The sequence below is a fragment of the Pygoscelis adeliae genome, unplaced genomic scaffold, assembly GCF_000699105.1.
Source record: "Pygoscelis adeliae isolate BGI_AS28 unplaced genomic scaffold, ASM69910v1 Scaffold104, whole genome shotgun sequence".
Lineage (NCBI taxonomy): Eukaryota > Metazoa > Chordata > Aves > Sphenisciformes > Spheniscidae > Pygoscelis > Pygoscelis adeliae.
Genome location: NW_008824655.1, coordinates 1,476,525 through 1,488,302, shown reverse-complemented (window position 1 = coordinate 1,488,302; position 11,778 = coordinate 1,476,525).

Sequence of the window (11,778 nt, the reverse complement as noted above, 5' to 3'; positions counted from 1 at the left end):
CGTGAAAGCGAGGGGCCGCGGAGAGGGGCCTGGGCGGCAGGGCTGACGGGCACGCGGGGCAAGCCGACCCACCCCTCCTTTGCATCTGCTCGGTGCGTGGGCTTCTCTTCTGGTTCTGTGCTCGGGATGCATGTTGGATGCCAGTCCTTCAAATCAAAAGCTAAAAAAAATGTCATGACAAAGCCGTTGTGTGTTTAGAAACGTGAAGGGTCCTGTGTTATCCTCTCCCTGGTCAAAACGAAAAAAAAGGAATAACCATCAGATTAATCTGATTTAACTAATTTAGCAGAGGATTGGGTAAAGGGAAGGGAAAGGCGCTCACAACACTCTTCGTTGCGTGAAGAAATGCGCTGAAGGGCAAAGGAGGGATCATTCGGCGCTTCTGGAAGTCGGCTGCCCTAAAGGTCAAAAAGAGTCCCCGTCGAAGTAATGTAACCCAGAAACAGGGCTTTCATGCACGATGCTTTATTCTCCTCCTATTTCAGTCTGAGTAAGCAGTGCTGTTTCACAGAGAGGGAAATGAGCACCCTGAAGTCACGCTGCAAGTTTCTCGGCTAACAGTACAGTGTGATCAACATGCAGCCCACGCTGTCATATGAAGTAAGCCTGATGCCCAAAATCTAAACATATGAATAATGCACATCATGTGGTGTCTCCAGAGGGACTTTCTAGTAGTGAAATCCAAAGTGCCAAGTGCTTTATCTTACTTCACCATGTGATGATGTGAATTATTGGACGGGAACTTCCCCAAAACTCCTAGAAATCAAAGACAAACTTAACCAGTCAGTTCTGCAAATATATTTGCTACTCTCAAAACAATTTTCATGATGACTAACAACTAAGAACACTTAAACATTGCCATGATACAGAGTAGGTTTAGAATAACACAACCTGTGTATTTTTTTCCTCGTGTACTGCACTCGTTTTCAGTAAAGTGGGGTAAGGATACTTCACTTTTAGAACTTTAAGTCTAAAGCATTGTCTTCAATTCAAAACATCCTTCAGTTCTTCCATGTTATTATTATTATTATTATCTTTCTTACTGTGTAAGCCATGCTATGCAATCAATTTTAAAAATATTTTACTTTCTAAGCTTACTGCTCAGCAGAGCTCTGTTGTCCTTTGTTTTCTCAGCAGATTTCTCTTTATGGTCATACGACTGAGCAGATTCCAAAAAAATACTGCTTTTAAGATCAATAATCTTTTTGTCTTCATGTTGAGGCCGATTAATATTTTCCATTCAATGGGGTTTTTTCTTGCATGTTTAAAAGCAGTAGAGTACTCATTCGTAGGGATATTTAGTATTTTTATTGCTGTAGAGCCTGGAGACCCCCTCAAAATCTTGAGAGGCATTGTATAGAATTGCATTGAGATGACCACCTAATCCAGTTCAAAGTTGTATTCCTACTATGTTTTTTAACTTCTAGTGCTTTTAATAGTATGCGCTGTTTTTGGAACAACTTGGGCTCTATTACAAATTAAGGACCTAATCCTGCCTTCTTTACTGATACGGGCAAGCCTGTTGAAGCTAGTAAGATTGTGGCTGGGAGAAAAGGCAGAAAATTCAAACTCTAAAAATTATCTGAATGCAAACAAACATAGAAGAAGAAAGGGCGCTTAGGTCAGAATTCACTGGTGCTCTTAGTATACGTTTTGTTTTAAACTGACAATGGCGAGATCAATTTGTATAAATACAAATTATACATGGTTTGCTGGTTTAGGGAATTAAATAATGCCCAAGCACCTTGTTTTTAAAGCAGATGATTAACTGTTCCCTCATTTGCATCAAAATAATGAATATTATATATTTTCCATCAGTGGGAGTGGGGATGAGGAATTCTTTGTGAATGTTACGAATAATTTCCAATGGCATGGCGCAGAGCCTAAAAGGCGAGCTATAGAGCCGTACATTTCAAACAGGCAAAACATACAGAGTCGTTTTACAATTTATGCTTAAGATAGTACTCAGAAAAATTATTCGATGACTATTTTGCTCTCAGATCATTACTGAATGTGTTGTTTAAAGTCTGTAAGAAATATGAAGAATGCGGAAGATTACATCAAGGACATAATACTTAAATCAGAAGTATGATTTGTTTAGGGTTTCCCTCACTCCTTTGTCATTTCTCTTCAAAGCTGTTTCTACCTTTCACTTGAAAGGAGCTCTTTGAATTCTGAGTAAATAGAAAACATCTCAAGCTCAGATTACTCAAATGTTTTGATAACTTTACAGGAATTTAAATGTGATTAAAAATTGTCAAGATAATTATTAAAGATACATTTATATGCTATGTCATTTCAGCTGTCCTCAATTCTGAGATTTGTAATTAATCCCTTTAATGTCTATTGGGTTGACAGAATATAGATTTGTTTTTTTACAGATTATTTTCTTGGGTCATGCTCCTCTTCCCATTGAAGTTAATGGGAGTATGAATGAGTCACTGATCTGGCGGGAAAGCAACAACTGCGTGGCTTTAAAGTCCAAAATAAACATTTATTTTGAAGAAGTTAAAACACTAGTACAAAAAAAAAGTATTATATAGAAAATAACTCTGTGTTTGAAAAGCACTAATAGTAATAAAAAAAATCTTTGATAAATGTTTAATCCTATCAAACCGTAGATTTTCTGTTTATGTGACAAGAGTGGTTTAAACGTGTAATCGATTAATAATGGTTGTGCGTCATAACAAAGAGTTTTTATTAAACTGAAATATCATTTCCCATTTACAACAGATGCGTAAAATAGTTACTTCGGAAGCATATTTCTTGCAAGAATACTGGAGAATACTGTTGAATAGAGCACTGCTCAACACTCCTGGTAATTTAATCCGTTGTTAATAGTGAATGAATAAGCTTTAGTCTTGGGTGATAGTTAATATTACGTCAATGAAACTGTGCATGCTTTTTTGGCTCAGCATTCAGAGGTACAATATACAAAATGGAAGCCTTCTGTTGTTGAAACTGCCCTTGAATTATAAGACGACTATGCCACGTCCAGCCTTCCATTTCTGTTAAGTCTCATTCTGTTAGTTTAGCCAGATACTGTTAAGTTAAAGGTGTTAATCCAGAAGATAACTACATGGGTATAGATTCTTGTCATCTGTACTGATACTCATTGCAACATATCTAACACCAAGGATTAAGCATGAATGTAATCTATACTGCCAGTTACAACATTGCTGAAGGAATTGTTAGTGAATCATCTGGGACTTGGGCCATATTTTTATGACAATTGGGAAATCCACAAGGTGCTTCCCGCTCCCTTAGGCACCTGAATACCTTTAAACACCAGGCTCTGCAAATCTAAGCCAAAGCACATTGAAGTCAAGCAGAGTTTTTCGCTGACTTTGCTTGATTAAGGTACAAGCTGTGGTAAAAGAATACTCATCTTTGTCAGGAGTTATTTTGCATTGCTCTGTATGGACACATGAGGATAACTGGTAGCAAAGTCTTTCTGAATTAGATCAACTGTGTATGGTAGAGTGCCTCTAGGTTGTAAGGTATTTCAAACAGAACATGCAGGACACAAATAGAAAATGGTCAAAAAACAGACTTGGGCTAAAAATGAAGTGTGACCAATAGCAGCAAAAAAAAAAGGCTACTTACTGCGGTTTCTGCAGCTATCTGCAAATTTGGCTGTCTCTGATCTAAGTAAATAAGACCCACGTATTTGGAATAAATAAATAAAACCCAACAATTTGCAGTGGAAGAATACCCAGAATCTGTGTTTCCAGTATTTCTTCACTGCAAAAATGATGCTACTCAAAAAAATCAGCAAATGCCTGCCAGTGTTGTTGTTATAGTCATCAGCATAGCAATTAGGCTCCTGAAACAAACTTATTTTCCTATTACCCATGTCCAATGCACCTGTTTTTTACATAATTTAACTAAAGGACCAGTACTGTCCAAACATTCATTAAAATGGCATTACACTTGCATTACATACAAAATAGCCAGAATGCCTTCAGCTGAGACAAAATTTTCATAAAATATGAGTGAAAGATGGGAGGAAGGGGTTTGAAGATTAGATGGTGGTTATTATCTTTAAAAGTTTGTGATCTGCCTTAAAAAAAAACCCAAGGAGAAAAAAAAACTATTAGACTAGAAGCAGGTCTTATGCACAAAAAGTACGAGAGCCAGTGGCTTGACATGTTAACTGAGAAGTGCATAAAGAGCAAAATCAATCCAGTTCTTTACGTTGGACCAGTATATATCAGCTGCTGGCCACCTGCTTGCCTTTTGTGAAGGCTCAGTTGCTTTTTCCTCTGCCTTTTTTAAAACAGGTTTGAGGCAGATAAAAGTGAGCAGTTTTCAGATTTCAGGTCTCTTTTTTGATTACGAAAGCCTCTTTTGAGGACAAAGAATTGTTTTTATATGAAAATCCAGTGGGAAACACAATGGCAGAGTGTGAAGAGTAGCACTGATAATACATTGGAGATGTAAGATAGCTGTAATACAAAGAATGGGATTGTTAACACTGCTAAAATGATTTCACTGTTTCCCCCTTTCTCAGCATCCGTAAGACCAAATTCTTTGACTTTCTGTGCTTTCTAGTCCTTGATGGTACTTGACTGTAGCAGGAAAACACCTACGAACTGACGGACCCCTGTAGTAAGGAGCATCCTTGACAAGACATGTCACATTCTGCCAAAAAACATCCTGCAAGTACTTCTGCAACATCTGGCTTGCAGTGCTGGCATGCTGTGAAGGAGCAAGAAAGAGCATAGTGTCATGCGATTTACGCAGCTGTCTTCTGTTTCTCTGCCCTGTTGGGCAGAGTTGGTGGCTCCAGCCAACTCCTGACACTTACCCACGGCTGGTCTGCCTGCACACAGGCTGGACTTCCATGCATCTGAAGCGGTGCCGTGCATGGTTCTCAGAAGGGCTCAGCCAACACCTGACTTGTGAAGTTGCTTCTTGGGCTGAGGAGCCTTTCCACAGGGCTGCTCATCACGGAGTGGAGTGGGGTTGGTCTTGGTGTCAGCCTTACCTGGAAGCATCTCCCCATCTGTTCCATCACTGTCACTTGTGGCTAAGACTTGGACTAACTTGCTTCTTGCAAGGTCGGCTCTGCCATAATCTGGGCCAGCTGCCAAATCTGGGTCTCTGTTGCCTGGTTCCACCCATGCTGCCAGTACAAGTCCAGACAGTATCCTGGCAGAGCAACAGAGGAGACTGGAGGCCCTTTCTGGCCAGCATCCTCCTTTTATCTCTGCTACTGTGCTGCCAGTCAGGAAGCAATCCATAATCGTTTTTGGATTATGGATTTGGATCAGATGAGCTGGTGTAGAAGCTAGTGTTGGAACAGCATTAGGAGTGCCATAACAGCTTCTGGAATGTGGGATAGTGTGAATGGGGGCTCTGGAGGCATCGAGAGGTGGGTCCTTCTTCATGGAGTGCCCTTGCTGGGGTGCTAGCGGGGAGCAATCCAACAGAGCAGCAATGGACATGGCCACAGGTACTCCCTCCTGCATCAACAGTGAAAGACCATTTAAATATCACTGTATTCAAAATTAATTTTGACTTCCTTTTTACAGAGGCTATGCCTGGTTTTGGTGAAAAATTTCAAATTCTTACTTGGATCACTGATTTCTGTATGAGCTATGTAATTTTAAAAATCTTCTTGATCAAATCTAATCAGAATACTGATACTGAGCAATTTTTCATCTGAGGGTTTTACACTGATTAAGCCTCAAATCATGACACCTTTGTAAGATAGGTACTCAAATAGCTTTCACTTTTGTCCTGCCTTTCATTTGGGGAATTCAGATACTTGTGAGAGCATTAAGTGCTTGGCAGCATGTGACATTAGAGAGGATACTGAACCCTAGAGAGATAAACAGATTTACTCAGATCTATTTAAAAAAAGCAATGGTGATCTAAGGACAAAATTCAGAGTTCCTGAGTTTCCATCCTCAACCCGAAAACTAAAAACACTCTCTGTTTATACTTGTGTTAGACAGAGAAAGGTAATAAAAGCAAATGTGAAGATCAGAAGTAAGGCTGGTAGTCAAGTCAGTGAAATGCACCTGCCTGTAGTAATTAGTGTGCTCACGTTTAATTTTCAAGCCTAGCCAAGGGGAGGAAAGCAGAGCTAACTCATTCAGAGCAGTCATGCATCAGGGCATGTTCTGGATGTTCTCCTTTGCATTATGAAAACAAAAATGAGCAGAAGGATGGAAAGAAATGAGGTATATTTAACAGAAAGTTTGGAAGGCAAGAAGTGAAAGAAGTGAAACAGAGTCTGGTCTATAGCTCATTCTGACCAGCAGACAATTGCCATGTCCATAGGGGAAAGCAGAAAACCCATCCTCTAGTCCCATCTCATCTCCACATAATTCTTAGCTACGATAAAGAAGAAAGTACACAAGGACTTAGTGATAAGAGAAGCAAGATCCAAGAGTAAAAATCTGAAATGGAAAGCAGGAGAAAGGGAACATGAGAGGAAAGGTAAACTTAGAAAAAGAAATGTTTTTTTAAGGCCTACTTATTGCCACTTATTCTCAATGTGTTCCAGCATCTTGCATTACAAATAGTACAGTTGATACAAGTGGGATTCTTGACAGAATATAATTTTATAGTGATGGAAAACTAGGTGACTTGGAACACATCCTCAGCTGGTGTGAGCCTGCACTTGATCCACCTAAGTAGAGACCAAGTGGTTTTAGGTCTGCTTGTGGCTGAAAAAAACAGTGAAATTTGGAGCAACCCGTAGGTCTCTGTGTGGAAGATGGACAGGACAGCAGACAGCTTGGAGCCTTTCATGCCTACTCAGGACTTACTTGAACCAAAGGAAATTTGTTACCCCTTCTTCAGAAGCAATTTTCTTCCCTTCTTGTCTTGGGTGAACCAAAGAACCTGGATGAAGCGTTGAAGACTGATGAGTTAATGATGAGTAGTGCAGATGTATTTGCTGCACCACACTGCAGGGTTCAGCTCCTTCAAAGTTCTGCTTCTCTGAGCAATGCAACAAAATAATAATTGAGAAGGAGAAATTAAAATAAAGAAATAGTACCAGAGTCGCACTGTTTTGCAATGCTAGCACACTGGATTCTGTACATCTCACACCTGGGCAGTTTCCTTATGTGACAGGTATTACCTCAAACCCTGGTTATCAGTTTTTACCTAGAGTCTTGATGGTAGTAGCAGACCTTCCCATGCTGCATGCCTTTTAACATGAGTAGCTTTCATTCATTAACTTGGAGGAGAGGGTCTTTTTTTTTATCAATGATGCTTTTTTTCTCTAGCCATATGCAGAACCATTAAAATGAATCCACTGACTACGTTCCAGCATTGCAATGTCTTCCTTGCAACCTTTATTGCAGTGTGTCTGCCCCTGATTGTGCTACATCAGCACCTGCAGATTAGAAAGAGCAATTCCTAAGTAAATGAAAAGAGTTGCTTCTTCCCAGTCTGCCGGTTACCCAGGGTGGGAATAGGCCTGCCTCAAGGGACGAAAAGGCCATTGGTCGATCACATGTTCCTTAGAGCCATGTTGTTGTCAGATCCTTGGAAAAATGTATTTGATCTTCTGTCCTTTAACTGGATACCTGTGCCAAGCTAGATTTGTAAGTTATTTTTTTAAATGCTCGAAGACTGAAAGGCTGTTAAGACCAGACTGTTTGGATTGCAGCACAACTTAGGGGGAAAGTATTGGAATATCTCCCTTCTATACGCAGTGCTGGTTCCTCAGAAGGTAAAATTAGCCCTTGAGAAGAAGGATACAGTGATTAAAAATGTTGAAAACGGGGTTTTATCAAATCAATAGAAATGTGCCAACATATTTGAAGGTGAGGAGGGACAGGACATGGAGTGTGAGAATCAGCCATGTAGGAATGATGATTATTATATAATATATATGCTGCATTAGAACAAAAGGCTCTGAAGTGCTTGGACTCCCTTTAAATAACTTTGCTATTCCGGAGCAAGGAAGAGCTCCTGCTACAGGGAGTTTACAGATGAAGTAGACAGGATGAGCAAAGGGTGGTTTAAGGGAAAAGAAAAATGTTATTCTTGTTTTACAAATGGGGCAATGAGGCATTGTAAGATTGACATGGTTCTCTGGAGAAAGAAGTTTTTAAACTTAAATGGCCATAAAGTCTGCATTTTTGCATATGTCAAAAATCGCAGGAATGGTATTCTATAAAAATTTGCGGAACAGTTCATCCTTAAAAAGGAAGAAAATGGTAAGATCCATCTAGGAAGATTTTTTAAGACATTGCCAATCCACTATAGCAAATATTTCAGGATTAAATAAAAGTGCGTCCTCATTAAAATATGGCCAATAATATATCATCCTCGTTCAGTTCAATAGGTTACAGTATTCTGCACATTACATTTTTACATTAAAGCATAAAACAATTGTAGAAAAAATGAAATAAAACTTGAAGAAAGTTTTGATTTGCAGAAATTAAAGTAGGAGATGTATTTTCATAAAAATGACCTTTTCATTATCTTCAAGAAACTGTGAAGATGTCTTTGGGAAGAAGATTTATGACACCGGGTATGTTGGCAGAAGATGTAAGTGCAGGTTGTTAGATTAGGGACTAGTGCTGAGTTACGTCCTAGAAGGTAATATCAATGGCTGGTGCATCCTTATTAAGGAGGTTAACTGGGGTAGCTGCCCCATGTGTTCGCAGTGGCTGAAATAATCAGTGCAATTGTAGAAGCAGTGCTGCAGCGCACTGTGCATTCATACAGAGTACTGAGAGTTTCTGATAAGGATGGATAACTAATAAACATATTTTGCCAATTCTGTTTAGTAGCGCTCTGCAACTCAAAGGCTGAAAGACAATTGCTGTCAGCTTTTTCAGGATCAGGCTCTGCAAGAGGTGGCACATAGTGGATTCAAGGTCAGATTCACTTTCTGTCAGTATGTGTGAAATGATTCCTTGCTAGGGATGGCAGTCAAAAGGGTTCAAACCTTTCTGGCACTAATGTTTTGAAAAATTGCAGTTAGTAACAAGAGGGAGAGTCTACCTGTTTTGCTAAGGGCAGATTTATCAAGATCTCTCTGCTTTTCTGGCTTGCATTTGAACTAACTCTTTTAGTCCATGACATTTTTCAGAGGGCAATTTATTCCCTTGATTCTACTACCCAGAGTTCAGATTTATTTCAGACTTATTGTTCACCCTATTCTCCCATTGTCAAACAGTCTCCCGTGTCTCATATTGACAAGATGTTCCTCCTGCATCCCATTATTTCTGTTGCTGTTCTCTGCCACTCTCAGTCCACGTGTGTGCCTATTTCTTGGTTCCCCCTGCACTTCAAGTCATTCGTCTTAGCCCACAAGCAGGTTTCTGCCTGTCTGCTTGTCTACAGCCAGGTAACCTTCAACCTGCCAGTCAGTTCTTCTCCCCACTCTTTTCTGTGCACCTTCCTCTGGCTCTCACCATGAGCAAGAACCCCTTAACTCTGGTTTTCATTTCCACCATCAGTCGCCCACTCACTGGATGCTGAGCTCAGCAGCATGGGATTCTCCTGTTACTTGGAAATTCACCTATAGCCTTGTACTGGTTTTGGCTGGGATAGAGTTAATTTTCTTCATAGTAGCTCCTATGGTGCTGAGTTTTGGATTTGTGCTAGAAACAGTGCTGATAACAGAGGGATGTTTTCGTTGTTGCTGAGCAGTACTTACACAGTGTCAAGGTCTTTTCTGCTTCTCACCCCACCCCACCAGTGAGCAGGCTGGGGGTGCACAAGAAGTTGGGAGGGGACACAGCTGGGACAGCTGACCCCAACTGACCAAAGGGATATTCCATGCCATATGACATCATGCTCAGCATATAAAGCTGGCAGAAGAAGAAGGAAGGGGGGGACACTCAGAGTGATGGCATTTGTCTTCAATAAAGTCACCATTACGCATGATGGAGCCCTGCTTTCCTGGAGATGGCTGAACACCTGCCTGCCCATGGGAAGGAGTGAATGAATTCCTTGTTTTGCTTTGCTTGCATACGCGGCTTTTGATTTACCTATTAAACTGTCTTGATCTCAACCCATGAGTTTTTGCACTTTTACCCTTCTGATTCTCTCCCCCATCCCACTGGGGGGAGTGAGCGAGCGGCTGGGGGGGGCTGAGCTGCCTTCCACAGCTAACCCACAAGTCTTGTTCCTTCCAGAATTACTTCTGGCCCGTTGTTTGATTTTCCTTTCTCTTCTGGCTTTTTTTTATTCACTCTATGCTAAAGGTGCTATATAGTAATTACAAGTAAACAAGCTTATTATGGCTTTATATAGCTTTGGTAATAGATAATGACATACACAGAACAGCGGTCATGCCACATATTCACCAACAAAATTGTATATTCAATACATAGTCCAAGATATGAAGATGCATTTGTGCAAGGATAAGGATGTTTGCAAGTATAAGATGCATGGTGAAGATCCATTTCATCCTCAAACTAAACTTTAGCTTGCCGTTCTTTGTAAGACAGTTGTAAAATCTATTTAAACAAACAAAGGCATATCAGAAAATGGATGCATTCATCACAGTTCTGCACCTTGCACACATTCACTCACCTGCTCTTCAAGTATAAATCTTTGAGCGTTACTGTTTTCTCACATGAAAAAAAGGTCAGAACAAAAGAAAAAGAAGTTAGAACTGGGAAGAGGATGCAGACATTTAATAACAGTCCTTTTATGGGTTAGATGGGGAAGGAAATTAGAATTTGCTTCAATAAAACAGGGCAGCAGTGTACAAAATTTCAGTTTTCTGAAAATTGAGGTGAGGTTTTAGAGAGGCATAAATGCAGTAGTAGATTACTGAAGTCAATACTGCTGTTGAGCAGAAAGGTTTCCACTTTCTTTTGAACCACTGCAACTAATCTTTGCATACATTGTGGGCTCTCTTTTGCAAATCATATCACTTTGGAGAGGGATGAACCCCTTGAAAAGCAAAATCCTCTAATAAGGCAACCAGAAGGATTTGAGTCTCTAATCGAACTCATGCTGAATTAATGTTGCATTTTCAAATATTGCTTGATGACATGGGGAATGACACAGCCATGTCCTTCTTATATTGTATGAACCAAATTCTGAGGTCTTAAGAGGTTCTTAGAGATGGCATCTATCTCACTCAAATCCAAGTGCCTCTCAAATTAAAAGGGAAAAGAATAATAATACTTACACATGGCTTCTGTGAAGTGCTCATCATACACAGTTCCAACAGCACTTTAAGAAAGGATGTCAGTATCATTATTCACACTTTGCAGATTGGGAAACTGAGGCTGGGGATGCAGTGTGATTTCCTAAATTATCCAGTAGGTCTGTAAAAGACTCAGGAACAGCTACAATGTCCCATAAATGCTAATACTGCCCTGTAATCTTTACCATCTTGTTTCTTCCTCTGAACGTTGCTGGAGAATAAGCTGTCCTTGAGAGAAACTCTTGAAGTGGGCCACTTGACTTCTTTAAGAAACCTTAAGGAGTCTGAATTTGAGAATTTTTTAATCCAACGCCTCTCTGGTATTGAATCCTTTATGCCCTTCCCACAGTGTATGTGGAGCCTTTGCAGAAGCCATGAATAATCTGGAAAACAGTATTATTAGGAGGTAGGCAGCATGCTGATTTATTTCTTTTGCATTCAAGTCATATACTGTGGTCTTTGTTATTTCAATAGCTGCCAACCACAAGGACCAGAATGAAGAGCGGGGGGAAGGCTGAGCCAGAGATGACAGAAGGAGAGCTAATATATTGGCACAAGGTCTTTGTAATGGGTGCATTATCCTCCTGTGACAGCAGATTGCCCTCCCAAGGTATTTGTTCAAAGACATTAAAAGA